The sequence below is a fragment of the Podarcis pityusensis genome (genome assembly GCF_964106645.2).
Source record: "Podarcis pityusensis genome assembly, chromosome: 15".
Classification (NCBI taxonomy): Eukaryota; Metazoa; Chordata; class Lepidosauria; order Squamata; family Lacertidae; genus Podarcis; species Podarcis pityusensis.
Genome location: NC_138040.1, coordinates 42,508,937 through 42,524,927, shown reverse-complemented (window position 1 = coordinate 42,524,927; position 15,991 = coordinate 42,508,937). Strand labels below are relative to the sequence as shown.

General features: G+C 44.3%; 1 long non-coding RNA gene across 8 annotated transcripts in view; it reads left to right on the top strand.

Annotated features, from left to right (window-relative positions):
• The window catches only part of LOC308463870, a 439,765-nt gene that overhangs the window by 25,223 nt on the left and 398,551 nt on the right, over positions 1-15,991 (top strand). The window lies entirely within an intron of this gene.

Sequence of the window (15,991 nt, the reverse complement as noted above, 5' to 3'; positions counted from 1 at the left end):
GGTCTGTCATGATGGTTAAATGGAACAGCCAGGTTCAGAGGCAGCGTCCGTCTGAATATCAGGTGTTGTAAGGAGCTGCCAAAGGGAATGGAATGCCTTCAAGCTCTGCCTGTGGGTTCTCTGGAAGCCTCTGATTGGCCACTGTGTGAAGCCATATGGATCACCGGTCAGATCCCCCTGGGCTCTGCATAGGTTCTTATTCTGGTATATACCGGTAATAATAACCAGTTGTTGTTTTTCTGTTCTCACTGTGCAATAGAGAAACAGAGGCAGAGTTTGCAATGTGTTCAAAAGCACCTGAGGAATGTCTGGCATGGATGGGTGCTGAAAGACCTACATTGGCTCCCAGTACATTTCCTAACACAATTCAAAGTGTTGGTGCTGACCTTTAAAGCCCTAAACGGCCTCGGTCCTGTATACCTAAAGGAGCGTCTCCACCCCCATCGTTCTGCCCGGACGCTGAAGTCCAGCTCCGAGAGCCTTCTGGCAGTTCCCTCACTGCAAGAAGTGAAGCTACAGGGAACCAGGCAGAGAGCCTTCTCAGTGGTGGCACCCACCTTGTGGAATGCCATCCCATCAGATGTCAAGGAAATAAACAACTATCTGACTTTTAGAAGACATCTGAAGGCAGCTCTGTTTAGGGAAGTTTTTAATATTTGATCTTTTATCGTGTTTTTAATATTCTGTTGGGAGCCGCCCAGAGTGGCTGGGGAAACCCGGCCAGATGAGCAGGCTAATAATAATAATAATAATAATAATAATAATGCATCTTCTGTGGCCTGAGGCTTTTAACCCCAGAGGTCCTGCATTGTCCTGCCAGCAACCTCTTGGGTTATGCTATCTGATTCCACCCAAGCCTTTCAAATGGGCCTTTCCCCTTCATTGTTTGAAAAGCAGAAAGGCTAGATGGATTTGGCACACAAAGAACAAGCTGGGACTTTGTGTCTCATGGTCCAACAGAAAATCCTGGATCATTTTGGCAGTCTGTCTCTTTAATCCCTAACATCTTCATCGTAAGGTTTCAGTGGCAGCCTGCCATGGCTGATTAGAAAAGAAACCCATCACTGAGATACATTCAGTCCCAGGCTGAAAATGAAGGCTGTCTTTCCCCTTGTCCCTAAGAAGCAGAGACTGCAAGTGCCCTGTTCACTAGAGTGATGCTGAAAGTGTCTTTTGTAAACTTGTGAAGGGAGATTTTGGGCATTACAGAGACAGCATTCCAGGGGAACTGAAAACGCTTTGATGGAGCAAGGTCTTTCATAAGAAAGATCCATAGGCTGCCTATGCTAAGGGCTGAGCTAAATGGGACATTTGGGGTGTGTGTGTGTTGTGTCTGTTTTAAAGGAAACAGTCACAGGGGAGGGGACCAGCCTCAGGACTGGACGAGTGTGAGCAAGCCATGGTCTTGACAAAAACAAATTACACACACACATGCAAAGGTCCATAGCATGCAGACGATTCAAGGTTAAATCCCAGATGGAATCTCCAGGTAGGATTGGGAGAGGCCCCTGCCTGAAATCGCAGAGGCTTGCTGCTAGTCAGTCTAGATAATACTGTGTGGCCATTTCAGTCCTCAAAGTCTGACATCCGCAACAGAATGGATGCCACCCAGCCAGCTAAATAACTTCTGGCGCATCACATTTCTGAGAAAAAGATGAAAAAGAAAGAGTGCCAAGAGGGGGAGAGGGGAGGGGAGAGCGTTAATAGCTAAATGGAAACAGGAATGTATGTGATTGGGAAGGAGGGGATGGCTTGGCTTATTAAGGCCTTTAAAACATGACTAAGTTTCTTTATATTATTAGCTGCCATAAAGAGCAGCTGCCTCTTATTAACATAATTTAGGGATCACAATAATCTCTCCTCTGATCTATCTTTGCAAACGCTGCCAGCAAACTGGGGTGCGGGAACGATAATGTGGAGGCGTCGGGCAAAGGTTATTTCAATCATTCCAACCAAATCTGGGCCAAAACAGCTGAGAACACAACATGGTGCCCCTTAGGGCCAGGGATTAGGGAGGAGAAGAGAGGACAAGAAAATAACAGCCATGACATGTTCTGTAGATGAGTCCAGGAGACAATGAGCTTTGAAAACCTATTTGCCTTCTGTGGTCTGGAGCAGGTAAGCTTTGATTTGAACCTTTCATCTGCTGCAGAACGGATTTTGATGCAAACCCAAACTTGCCTTTAAAGGTTTCTAGCACTCATTGTTCCTACATTGGGAAAACATGTGGCTAATCTGTCTCATCAGTCTCTGCACAGGAAGAGATTTGTGTGTGTGAGTTAAGAATAATTTTCAAGGCCGTATCACACCTAGCAAGAGAAGGAAGTTGCCAGTTCAGTGTTTGTATTGCAGTAAAAAAATAGCTGTGCTTCCATCAAGAACAAGATGAGTGTGCCCTATTATATTCTCAGGGGTGAGAGGTCATGTATGACTGCATGGAAATAATATTGCAATCTCAACAGGAAACTGAAAGGGTACTTGAGGTGTGTTCAGGACAAAGAATCTCATCAGGCCAGACTAGAAATTGATGTGAAATTCAAAGTGTGGTCACAGTGCTATGACATTATGCCAGGGCCGTCTCAAGCATATCCGGCGCTGTGGTGCAAAGATCCCCCTGGCACCCCCTCCATTTCCCAGAGTTGTCGGCCTTTTTTAAGGGGGGGGGACCCCAAAGTTGTTGATCTCTTTTAGGAAAGGCTCCCCAGAGTTCTTGACTTTGGGGGGGAAGCTGATACCACGCTTACACATTATCTCTAACAAGCCCTTAGAACAAAATAAAATGAAAAGGCAGAAGAAAATCTAATGAAGTCCTCAATTCCAAAGCAAGACTCATTCAAGACTCTTCTAATTCATCCTCATGATTCAAATCACCACATATCAAAAAGTTAAAGCAATCACTAGTTTGTTGTTCTTTAAATAAATTAATAAAGACACAGACACTGAAGTTTAAGTACAAAGCTGACGTTTTCAAATATTTTGGGGGGTGGGTGTGGGTGTAAAGCAGTGACATCCTGAACCTAAAAAGGACCCAAAACTTGGGTCACAAAGGCTGCAGCCCTAACTGCACTTTGTTGTTGTTTAGTCATTTAGTCGTGTCCCCCTGGACCAGAGCACGCCAGGCACTCCTATCTTCCACTGCCTCCCGCAGTTTGGTCAAACTCATGCTGGTAGCTTCGAGAACACTATCCAACCATCTCGTCCTCTGTCGTCCCCTTCTCCTTGTGCCCTCCATCTTTCCCAACATCAGGGTCTTTTCCAGGGAGTCTTCTCTTCTCATGAGCTGCACTTACCTGAGAGTAAGCCCCGCTGAATCTAATAGGACCTTACTCCTGAGTAGACAGTAGGACTGCAGCAAGAAACACAGTTGGGAATTAGGGCTTTCTGTTGTAAGTCTCAACCAGAGGAAAATGTAATATTGGAGATTAGGGAGAAAGGAATATGAATAGATTGGGGGGAGGGGGCTGACGAGAGACCAAAATCCTCAGGTAGCAAGGCAGACTTTCTGGGGAGCAAGTCTCACACACAATTGCTTGGGGCGAGGACTGCAGAGGGGCCATAGTTGGGTTGTGCGTGTGTGTTTTTCAGAAAAACTTAGAATTGGAAGGGACCCTGCGGGTCATCTAGCCCAACCCCCTGCAATGCTTTTTAGCTTGCATTGATCTCAAAAACCTTCAGTGCCTTTTTTTTTAGTTGGATAGGCAATTAACAGGCTTGTTTCACAAATAAGCGAGAAGGAGGGTTGCTGGCTTGGTTTGGTTTGCCTTTGTTCTAGTTTCTAGCATGTGCTTAGTACGTAGTTTCAGGCTGTGAGCCCCCTGATATCTATGGGGGAGGGTAGTAGTAGTAGTAGTAGTAGTAGTAATGATGATGATGATGTTTTTCACAGGGCTCGGAGTGAGTGGGTGATGTTCAGCTGCTGGAATGAATGGGGTTGGTGCTACAACCTTGCTTTACAACCCCTAGGGACCTTGTTGGGGGGGGGCGGAGAAGGAGCCCACCCCCGAAGAAGAAGAAGAGCGAAGGGAGGAGGCTTTCCTTCCCCAGGGTAGAGTTGCCTGTAACATTAAACACAGGGCACAATTCCAGGGAGAGAGAGAAACCAGGGCAGCAGCTGCTGCTACTCATGGCTTGGGCTAGATCAGGGGTCTGCAACCCGCGGCTCCGGAGCCGCATGTGGCTCTTTTACACCTTTGCCACGGCTCCGGGGCGGATACTAGCGAGGGGAGGAGGCGCATTGTGCGCCCCGACACTCCCCACTGTGGCGGGCGCTGTACTGGCTGTGACGTCGCATGGGGGCAGTGCGTGCGTTAGTCACGCACCGTCCTGACGTCACCTTCCCGCCCGCCCGCTACATTGTAAGGGGCATGTATGCTGGTCACTGTTTTGAAGGGGAGTGAAGAACACACACACACAAAAAGGTAACTTGTTAATTCAATGTTTATTTCTATGTGGAAGAGTAATTCTGAGGGGTCAAACAAAGAAATAATAAAAAAGTGACAAAAAAGTTATTTTTATAATGATGAGTTTTGCGGCTCCCAGTTTTTTTTTCTTTGGAAACGGGTCCAAGTGGCTCTTTTTGTCTTAAAGGTTGCAGACCCCTGGGCTAGATGTAGCTGAACAGGATGGGCAAGGAGACCCTGCAAGCAGGGCTGCAAACCCAGCTCAGAGGCTCAGCGGCCGGCTAGAGGAGGAGGAAAGGGGGCAAGGCAAGTCGGGGCCGCCTCTCTTCTTCTTCTTCTTCTTCTTCTTCTTCTTCTTCTTCTTCTTCTTCTTCTTCTTCTTCTCCTTCCTTCCTTCCTTCCTTCCTTCCTTCCTTCCTTCCTTCTCCGCTTCCCCCTTGCCACCACCCATCTCCCTCTTCCCACAGGGTGGGTGGGTGAGAGAGAGAGAGAGAGAGAGAGAGAGCGCGAGAGCGCGCACACTGCACTCAAGCCAGGCATCTAGTTGGCGGGGTGCAGCTTCCATTCTAAGCCTCTGCAGGGAGCACTCTCCTCCCGTGGAGGCTTGGGAGGCAAGCTGCGAGGCGCAGCTGCCAGGTGCAGGGAAAGGGGAGGCCGCCAGCAAAGCCACGCAGCTCCCCCACTCGCTGGGGTGCCCCTGAGAGGCCAGCGCCCTGGCACAAGGCCCCCTGTAAGCCCAATAGGAAAGACACCCCTGCATTATGCCATTCCTGCCAACAGCTGAGAGCATGAACTGTTAGCTTTGTATTCAGGTACTGATTGGGGTGGCCATGTGCCCTGTTTTATGGAAATCAGTCTTTTATTTGCACTGGTGGCTGGCCCAATCCTAGTTTAAAGAACACTACAAAGGAAGAGCTGCATGGGCCTTGAAGTTGCCCAGTAACATCTGATGCCCGGACAGCAGGCTGATTAGACAAACAGGCTACTGTGGGGTGATGCATTGAATTTCTGTTTAAATTACAGTGATTATTTCTAAATTTGCATCTATATGTATGCAGTTAGCATGCAAATCTGTGTGCTTTCCCCATCCTATTTTTTTGGCTAGGGTGGGGTGAGGCAGCAATGCATTTCTGACAGAGTGTTAGCAGTCCCACTAGTACTGATCCAAAGACAGGAATAGTTTCCTATCATAGAAGCTTCTGCTTCATGATAAGCAAAAGATCTACTAGCCATGATGGCTGTGCTCTGGCTCCAGGGTCAGAGGCAGTCATGCTTCTCAGTACCAGTTGCCTGAAACTGCAGAAGAGGGAAAGCGCTCTTGTGCTTTGATTCTGCTGCTTGTGGGTTTTCCACAGGCATCTTATTGGCCACTATGAGAACAGGATGCTGGAGTAGATGGGTCACTGGCTGGATCCAGCAGGTTCTTCTTCTGTTCTTACCTGATTGCATTGTGAGTGGGGGAACCAGGCCTGAAATATATGTTTCAGTTTTGCTCTACCCTTTCTTCAAGGAAATCAGGGCAAGATACTGCCCCCACTTTTCTCCCCACAGTGACTGCATGAGGTAGCTTAGATTAGGAGATGAAGATTGGCCCAAAGTCACCTGGTGAGTCTCATGGCTGGGTCAGGACTTGAATCTGAATTGTGCCGGTGGCCAAAGTGCAATTCTCTATCAACCACACTGCACTGGCCTGTCTATCGAAAACACCCAGGCCTGTTAACAATGTTGTCTTTCAACTAGCACAAGAATTCTTGCAGTAGCTAATGATGGGTGAGTTTTAACTCTGTAAAGCAGAGAGTACAATGCAACTGTTGCACTAGCAGAAACTCATTGCACAAGATCACAGCCTATTAAACCACAAAGTGACAAGTAAACTGCTTCTGCATTCTCTCACACAACAACATTTTGTTGGCACAAATCATTTTACCAGTGGAAGAAGTATTCCACTAAGTGATTTTAACTTTGTACTACATTGGATAAAACCTGCAATTAACATATTGGGGCTGAAAACAGATTTGCGCAAAGGCAACATGCAATGGGTGTATAGTTGAACTAAAGCTAGGGTGAGGGACCTGTGGCCCTCCAGCTGTTGCTGGACTACAGCTCCTATAATCTGTGACTGCTGACCATGCAGGATGAGGCTGATGTGAGCTGGAGTCTGGAGGACCATAGCATTCCTGTCTGAGCGAAGGTTTCATACAGCTGCTATGAAATCCAGCTTCCTGAATTGATAATCTACACTTCCTAGCACACGCACTGGCTGACCTGACAGGGTTAATCCTCCACTTGATGGGATCCAAGATGACAGATGCTTTATCGTTCCATCAGAGGAAGGGACTTAGGGCAGATCCACCCTTCAAACCTCTTGAGGGAGATGCACAAGGTCAAAGGGGCAAGCTTCCCTTCAGGAGGAGAGTGGAAATTCATGGGAAGAAAATGAGATTAACAGAAAAAGACAATATTAACTGTATAACTGTATTGGCCAAGCCCTGAAAACAAACATTGTGAAGCTTCTTCTTCTTGAAATTGCCAAATATTAAGTTTGTCAAAGAGATTACAGCAAGTGTCCATAAAGGCATCAAATCCACCATAGTTCTTCTAATGGCATTGGAATTTGGTTAAATTAGGCTTCTGTCCTTGCCAGCCTCTCAAAATCCAAATGATGGATTGTATGCAATGTTAGTTGTACTCAGAGTAAACCCATCAGAATTATTAGACATGATTAGCTGAGGCTCATTAATTTCAATGGTTCTACACTGAATCAAACTCAGTTGGATACAATCCTCTCAGTCTCTTAACTTAAAGACTCCTCCTGATCCACAGTGCAAGCCTAGCTTAGCCTGCTCAGAAGTAAGTTCCATTGAGTTCAATGGCACTCACTCAGAGGGAAGTGTTCCATCAGGGCTGGAGAAGCTGGAGGCTTTGAGATCTTGTTGTTGAACTGTCACTCCTGACCAATGGTGGCTGGAGTTCATGGGAGCTGAACTAATGCTTCCTGGCTACAAACTGAAGTTGACAGTAAAGCTGATAGGAGTTCAGAAACTATTTAATCACTATTGACACCTTCCAAGAAGCCAAGAAAGTGAAAGGAAAAGGTGAGAACTTGGAGAGATTTCCATTTGACTCCTGGTAGACAGAACCGGGGGGGGGGGGGGGGGGATCCCAGCCTGTGTGCTTGGAGGATGTTGGAAATATGACATAACAAGGAAGGTTGTCCCCTGTGTCAGGTACATTAGATTTTTTTCAGTGGTAGGCATTTTATTCTCAGGCCATTGTGGGTCAGCCAAGGTGGGTAACAAACTGATTAAAATTTGGTCATAATCGCTTCATTTGTATACCATTTCCCCACAAGTGTTCCATAAAGATCATATCAAAGCACAGCCAAAACAAAACAAAAAACAAAAAATCCATATAAGAAGACAATTCAAAACACTTCCATAATAGCAAGAACACATCCATAAAATGACACAAGAAGCATTCATAGACACTAATGTAGGGTAGCCATATTTTGAAGAAGAAAAAAGAGGACACATTTGCCAAAATGTAACTACAGATCACTGTGGAGATTCTCACTTTAAATACCCCTACACCCCCCTATGTTATACAGGACTGTTATTTCTTGTGCAGACTCCAGTTTCAGGTCTCTGACCTTCTATCTCAGCTTTGTAATATCTCTACATTTCTGGCCGCAACCTCCCCCCCTAAAAAGCTAGACCATGGGAAAAGCAAGAGAACTGCAACTCACATGTTGCTAGCAATACTTACATAACCTAACCTAACCAGCTAGAAAAATTTGGACAAATCTCAAAGTACTAATCTAGTAATGCACCAGGTGAATGTTTTAATTTCATTTATACTACATTATCAATGTTTTCACCTGGGTTTTTACATGCATACGAAGTCTGGAACAGAACTAAAAGATTTACAGACTGCCAGTGAAAAAGGATCCCCATAGCGGATAGTGTAGGGAACCTGGCTGTTGGGGACAACAGCATAACATCGCAGCGCAGTGAGATCCTGTGGGTGAGGATGAGGTGCATGAGACCTTGATGGACTATTTGGACTATAATGTGATTTTGATGGGGGATATGAACGGAGTGGTATCTACAAATATGGACAAGGCACAAAGACAGGTAGTCACTACGGGTGGTAGACTACCGAAAACCTTTTTTGAGATGACAGACAACTTGGATTTAGTTGATATTTGGAGAACAAAGAATCCCTTGGGTAGAAAGGGAACCTTCTTCTCTGAAGCCAAAATGACATGGACAAGAATTGACCAAATATGGGTAACTAGAGGAATGGCACCAAAGACAAGAAAAGTGGAAATTTGTCCAAAAACCTGCTCCGACCATAATGCCGTGAAGATGGAGATGAAACTAACACCAACTGGCTCTTTCAGATGGAGGGTGAATGACACCTTATTTAGAGATGAAGAAGTGACTAAGAAGGCCCAAAAAACCTTGAGAGACTATTTCGAGACAAACATGAACACTAATGTTGAAAAAAGAGTAATCTGGGACGCAAGCAAAGCGGTTATGAGAGGGTTCCTGATACAACAGAATGCAATAAAGAAGAGAATCCAAAATGAGAAGAAAGATAAAATTTTGGAGAAAATAAAGGAAAGTGAGAAGAAATTGAGAGCAAAACCAAAGTCGCAAGAGATCTTGAGAGAAATAAAGTTATATCAAGTACAATATATGAAAATGATGAATCAGGAAATAGAATGGAAAATTAAACAAATGAGACAAAAGACATTTGAGTCGGCTAATAAATGTGGGAAATTGTTGGCCTGGCAAATGAAAAAAAGACAAAAACTAAACACTATTATAAATCTAGAAGTGGAAGGAAGGAACATACAGAACCCAGTCGAGATTAGATACTGTTTCCAGAGGTACTTTAAACAATTATATACACAAGGGCCACAGAAAGAAATTGATATAGATCGATTTTTGAAAATAAATGGATTACAAAAAATCTCTCAAGAAAACAAATTAATGTTGAATTATAAAATAACTGAACAGGAGGTAGAAGGTACCATTCAGAATATGCAATTAGGTAAATCTCCAGGACCGGATGGACTGACTTCTAGATACTACAGATCTTTAAAAGAATGGTTATTACAACCTTTAAAGGAAGTCTGTAATGAAATATTGGATGGGAAAAGGGCACCAGAGTCGTGGAAGGAAGCGTATATCACACTTATACCGAAAACAGAGACTGAAAAGACGCAGCTCAAGAACTACCGCCCCATATCACTGCTTAATGTGGATTATAAAATCTTTGCAGATATTTTGGCTAAAAGACTAAAAAAAGTGCTAGTGGAAGAGATTCATAAAGATCAAGCAGGCTTTCTCCCGGGTAGACACTTGTCTGATAATATGAGAAACATAATCAATATTTTAGAAAAATTACAAGTGAATATTAATACCAAGGCAGTTTTGATATTTGTGGACGCGGAGAAAGCTTTTGACAATATTTCTTGGAGTTTTATGAAGAAGAACCTACAGGGGATGGGGGTAGGTCAAGGCTTTGGAAATGGTATAAGTGCAATTTATTCAGAACAAAAGGATAAATTAATTGTTAATAACGTGTGACGGAGGAATTTAAGATAGAAAAAGGGACACGACAAGGTTGCCCAATCTCCCCACTGCTTTTTATATCGGTCCTGGAGGTCCTGCTGAATATGATTAGAAGGGACCAATTGGTTGAAGGTATACAAGTCGGAGCTAAACAGTACAAATTGAGAGCATTTGCAGATGATTTAGTATTGACATTACAGGAGCCAGAATCTAGTACTAAAAGAGTTTTGGAACTGATTCAAGAATTTGGTCAGGTTGCAGGATTTAAACTGAATAAGTTAAAAACAAAGGTCTTAGAGAAAAATTTAACAGCGATTGAGAGAGAGAGGTTTCAGAATGAGACAGGCTTAACAGTGGTTAAGAAAGTGAAATACCTGGGGATCAACATGACAGCTAAAAATGGGAATCTATTTAAAGACAATTATGAAAAATGCTGGACTGAAGTGAAAAAAGATTTAGAAATTTGGTCAAATTTGAAGCTTTCACTGCTAGGCCGCATTGCTGCGATAAAAATGAATGTATTGCCTAGAATGTTGTTTTTGTTTCAAACACTGCAAATCTTGGATAAAATGGATTGTTTCAAGAAGTGGCAGAGAGATATTTCTAGATTTGTCTGGCAGGGCAAGAAGCCTAGAATAAAATTTAAAATACTAACGGACGCAAAGGAAAGAGGTGGATTTGCCCTGCCAGACCTTAAACTTTATTATGAATCAGCAGCTTTTTGCTGGCTGAAAGAATGGCTGCTTCTTGAAAACACTGACATTTTGGATTTAGAAGGTTTTAATAATGTATTTGGATGGCATGCATATTTGTGGTATGATAAGGTCAAAGCACATAAAGCATTTAAAAATAATATTGTCAGGAAAGCATTGTTTAATGTCTGGATAAGATATAAGGACCTACTTGAAAATAAAACCCCAAGGTGGTTGTCACCGATGGAAGCGAAGGCTCAGAAAAAGCTCAATATGGAGGCCAAATGGCCGAAATATTGGGAAATTTTGGAACAAGAGGGAGACAAATTGAAACTGCAGAGTTTTGAAAATCTAAAAAATAAAGTGCAAGATTGGCTTCATTATTATCAGATAATGGAGGCATATAACTTGGATAAGAAAATTGGCTTCCAGGTGGAAAAATCAAAATTGGAAAATGAACTGTTAGATCCCAAAACCAAGATTTTGTCAAAGATGTATAACTTGCTGTTGAAATGGAATACTCAGGATGAAACGGTGAAATCTGCTATGATTAAATGGGCACAAGATGTTGGACATAACATAATGATGGCTGACTAGGAACAGTTATGGACCACAGGTATGAAGTTTACGGCATGTAATGCCTTAAGAGAGAATATTATGAAAATGATTTACAGGTGGTACATGACACCAGTCAAGCTTGCAAAAATCTATCATTTGCCCGATAATAAATGTTGGAAATGTAAAGAAACTGAAGGTACATTCTTTCACCTTTGGTGGACGTGCCCAAGGATTAAGGCTTTCTGGGAGATGATTTATAATGAAATGAAAAAGGTATTTAAATATATCTTTCTGAAGAAACCAGAGGCCTTTCTCCTGAGCATGGTTGGCCAATTGGTGTTAAAGAACGATAGAACTTTCTTTATGTATGCTACAACAGCAGCAAGAATACTTATTGCAAAGTATTGGAAGACACAAGATTTACCCACTCTGGAAGAATGGCAGATGAAGGTGATGGACTATATGGAACTGGCGGAAATGACTGGCAGAATCCGAGACCAGGGAGAAGAGTCGGTGGAAGAAGATTGGAAGAAATTTAAAAACTATCTACAGAAATACTGCAAAATTAATGAATGTTAGAATGATGTTGGATTGAAGTTAAGGGGTTTTTAGCAGCAATGTTATAAAGGAATATGTAAAAATGGATTGTTAACAAGTGATAATCTAAAGTTATAATATATTAAGATAAAAGATTAAGATAAAATCAAAGAGGGAAAGGAATTGCTGAATTAATTAATTGAACTGGAATACAAAAAAGGGAGGTGTGAGGAGGTCAGGGAAAGAAGCAAATGAAAGATAAGATATGGAAAGACTGATTTGTTTTTAATTGTTTTTATTTTTTTGTATTTTGTATTTTGTATTTTCTTTTTTTCTTCTTCTTATTTTTGTAACCTTTTTTGAAACTTTAATAAATATTATTTTAAAAAAAGAGAGAGATCCTGTGGGTAAGCACACTTCTAAGGCACTCGGCAGCAAACACGGGCAATGCCAAATGTGTAGAGCAACACATTTAAGCAAGGCTAGTGACAGGCTCCTTCCCTCCCTCTCGCCCCTCTCCCTCTTCTTCCTGGGGCCAAGATCCTGGGGGTCTTCTTCTGTGTGCTGAGCCCAATTCTTCCTGCTCCCCTCCCACAAAACAGAGTTTGTTCGCAAGACTGGCAGAGACAGGAAACTGTAGGCAAACAGCTTGAAAGAAAGAGACCCCTGTGGTTTCTGATGCAGCCCCTTGTGCTTCCTGGTTGCGCCAGTCCAGCAGAAGGAAGAGTAGAGCGAGGGCAGCTCCCTCTCCAAGGCAGCAACATTCTGGCCCAGGTGGTCAGCGAGGGCCACCACCTGAGAGGGTGGTGGTCAGGAGCCAGGAGCAGAAGGCTTCGCCTCAGCTGCCACTGCCTCCCAGTTATCTCTCCCTCTCATATGGACAGACACTCACACATCACCTAAGGGGTGTGAGCCTCTGCCATTCTCCTCAGTGGCAGGGGAGCAGGAGGGGACGAGCGAGTGAGGGAAGGGGGAGGCTGCACGTACCTGCTGCTGCACTTCCCAGGTGGGACCAGGGCCGTCTTTAGCAGATGCGGTGTTGGGGTGCAAATATCTGCTCAGCACCCCCAAATTACCACAGATAGTGCCCCCCCAACTCTCCCCCATGCCGCTGTGGGAGAGCAATCCCTGCAGAGGCTTGGGAGGGAAGCTGCACCCCACCAACCATATGGCTGGCAGGTACGCAGCTTCCCTCCCAAGCCTTCTTGGGAGGAGAGCGATCCCCGCAGAAGCTTGGGAGGGAAGCTGCGCACCTGCCAGCCATATGGTTGGTGAGGCACAGCTGGTGGGTACAGGGAAAGGGGAGGCTGCCGGCAAAGCCGCGCAGCTCCCCCACTTGCTGGGGCGCTCCTGAGAGGCCGGTGCCTTGGCGCAACAAACCACTAAGCCCTATGGGAAAGACGGCTCTGGGTGGGACGCAGGGGCAGCTCCTCAGAATTTGCTCAGTAGGAGCCTGCAGAGCCGCCGGTTGCTGCTCCTCTGCCCTCAGTTGCTGAAGGAACTTCTGGCACGGTATGAGTAGAATGGTACCAAAACAAACACACACCCGCTCGGACATTTTGCCAAATATTAAAAATCCACCCGGACCGAGATTTTAACCATAAAAAAGAGGATGTCCATGAAAATCTGGACATATTGGGTACTAGCGGATCTATTGAAATAACCAGAAATAAGATTCGCAAAGAGTGATAACTTAAAATAAGCAACTGAAGTTTAAAAGTTGTGCATTTACTAACTTGTTTAGAAGCCTGTAATATCTACTAGATTTAGTATAATTATTAGTAAGTTAACTGTTCCCTGAACAGATTAGATAGATAGATGATAGATAGATAGATAGGCAGGCTATACGGAGTTATGGGGATCTGCCAGAATTGGTAGCCAGAGCAGTGGGTTCCACTACATTTTTGGAGGTGGAGGTGAGACTGCAGCCATGGGGTTCCCAACACCTCAGGCCTGTGGGGGCCAAATATATGGCCCTAGGAACCCTCCCTGCAGGGTTCTCGCCTAACAGGAATGTAACTCCCACTGGAACTCTTCATACTCCGATAAGGTCACAACTAACCTGCTAATCCAGTAAATGTTTTTAAAATTGTGGGGTTTGCATCAAGAAAAATCCACAGAGGTCAACAGTTACTTTCTGTCATATAATATATTCCACCTCTGTTTGAGGAAAGGAGGTGAAATGTCTACACAATCTACTACACTCACCATTGTGGGACCCAAATACACACACTCCAGGTCCCAATCGCCCTTCAAATTCCCATTTAAAATTATGCAATGTAACCTATTTGCTAGTGGAATAAATTGTAAACCAGCTTCATCCTTTTCCAGTTTCACATTTTTTCCAGAAAAAAAACCACATCACTGAAAGTTACTCCACACAGAGAATGGAAAGTTTGGGAGACATTTTCCACATGATTCAACCTTCTGCTTACATATAGAGAGAGACCAGTGATACCAAGACTATGGAGCTCTGACATGGGGAAGTGTACGTTGCAATTGAATGCTGAATTGGTTGCCTCAGGGACACAGTACCAGCTACCTACACCCAGAGTTTTAAGTCAGTCCCAAGGAAGAGATGTGGGACTTGACAAAGACCTCCATCCCCAATGGGGATGCTGAAGGTAGTGTTGTCATAGTAGAGCAGCCTACATTGCCCATCTCCCAATTACTTCCCTCAACTCCAGCCTCTCTCCTTTCAGTCCCCCAGGAACAGAGGTCGTGTGATGCACTGCAAGAAGTCCAGAGCCAGCAGAGTGCTTGCATGGCAGCCAGAGGGCATCACTAAAATGGCAGAGAGAAAGCAGATGTAAACAAGACCTACTTTGGCTCCCAGTACATTTCTGAGCACAATTCAAAGTGTATACCTGAAGGAGCATCTCCATTCGTGTCATTCAGCCCGGACACTGAGGTCCTCTTCCGAGGGCCTTCTGGTGGTTCTCTCACTGTGGGAAGTGAAGTTACAGGGAACCAGGCAGAGGGTCTTCTTGGCAGTGGCACCCTCCCCTCCCCCGGTGGAACGCCCGCCCATCAGAAATCAAGGAGATGAATAATTATACTACTTTTAGAAGACATCTGAAGGCAACCCTGTATTGGGAGGTTTTTAATGTTTGATGTTCTATTATGCTTTTGTATATGCTGAAAGCCACCCAGAGTGGCTGGGGCAACCTAGTCAGATGGGTGGGATACAGATAACATTGTTGCTGTTGTTGTCATGTGCATTTGGAACCAGCATATGACCAGGAAGGGAAGGGACCTCTCCAAGAGCCCTCCCAGTCTCCCCTCAGGTCTTTGCTGGGATAGCAACTCTGTATTAAATTCAAGCCCTAAGCTCAGCTTTAAGTCAGCTTTGCTGACCTGCTCCTGAGTGTGAGGAAGTGATGAGGGACACCAGTCCATCCCTAAATAAAAGTAGAGTGCTTTGTTCTTTGAGCTCACCATGTTGGCAGATCCTCCAAGTGTCCCTATTTTCCAGGGAAAGTTCCAGATTTACAGAAACTGCCCTGGTTTCTGATTTGATCCCAGATGCCCTGCTTTTCCTTAGGACGTCCCTATTTTCATCAGAGACGTGTTGGAGGGTATGGAGTTAGGCGACCCCTGCGCCAAGGTGATAAGTAACTATACAACCTTTAGAAGACATTTGAAGGCAGCTCTGTATAGGGAAGTTTTTAAATGTTCAATGTTTTATTATTTTTATATTTTGGAAGCTGCCCAGAGTGGCTGGGACAACCCAGTCTGGTATGTGGGGTATAAATAGTAATTTACTACTACTACTACTACTACTACTACTACTGAATAGAATGCCCCTATTTCCATCAGAGAAATGTTGGAAGGTACAGGAATACATAGCAGAGCTTCACTGGGATGATTTAAACAATGGGCAGCTCAGGTGTTCTGTTGGTGGTGAGTAGCTCTGCTGCCACAACTGTCTTCCAGTCCTCCTCCTTCTACAGTGGGCTGCCAAGAGAGGGAATGGAAAGGGCTTTTGAATTTGCCTCTTGGAGCCATACATACTGCCTTACCTGTGCAGGAGGACTAGGATCAGACTGTCACTATTTTCAGGTGGGATTCAGTCACAACATGGCAACTTCAGGCTGCACAGTTATAGTCCAATGGGAGGTCTTGTGCAACAAACTTGCTTCCCCAAAATACTTTTGGCGATAAGGAAAGTGATGGGAAAATGCACCAGCAAGTGTGGGATTAACACTTGCTTTGATGCAAC